The following is a 722-nucleotide window of genomic DNA, read 5'->3' as shown; positions in this document are numbered from 1 at the left end:
AAATATTTATTGAGTACCTATTATGCTGCAAACACTGGGTTACACCAGTTAAAACAAATATCCTAACGTTTGCAGAACTTAATTCTAGCTCTGTGTGTGTGTGTGTGTGTACAGATAGTAAATAATAACAATAATAAATAAGCAAATTATCCAGTATGTTAGAAATCGATAAGCATTATGGGGGAAAATCCAAAACAGAATAAGGGGGATCAGCGTGGTCAGGGTGGGTTTTACTGAGACATTTCTGAAGAAATTCTGATGATCTAAATTATGAATTCAGTATTCTACAACATCTGTTCTGCTGTTAATTGGCTTCCTTACATTTTTTAATTTGGCAAACATGTTTTTAATAGGTATTTTTGATGAAAATATTGACTAAAGATAAAATTAATTTCTGATACCACCAGGAAACCAAGCAAAGTTAGCAGCAGAAATCTTTCTCCTAAATATTTTTCTACCAATACAACCAATTGAGCATTGATTTTTATTGTTTTGTTCCATGTACCTTAAAATATATGATTTTTTCTATGTAGTTTTCATTCAGATAATTCATACCTACTGTAGAAAAACTGGCAAATAAAAAGTGTGAAGAAAAAAATACAAATGTCTCCAATTCTTCAAAATGATTTCTAGATAGTTTTGTAACCTGCATCACTATCCCCACTTGAATTGAAAGAAAGAAAGAAAGAAAGAAAGAAAGAAAGAAAGAAAGAAAGAAAGAA

The sequence above is a fragment of the Pteropus medius genome, unplaced genomic scaffold, assembly GCF_902729225.1.
Source record: "Pteropus medius unplaced genomic scaffold, Ma_sr-lr_union100, whole genome shotgun sequence".
Lineage (NCBI taxonomy): Eukaryota > Metazoa > Chordata > Mammalia > Chiroptera > Pteropodidae > Pteropus > Pteropus medius.
Note: the sequence above shows the minus strand (reverse complement) of the source record.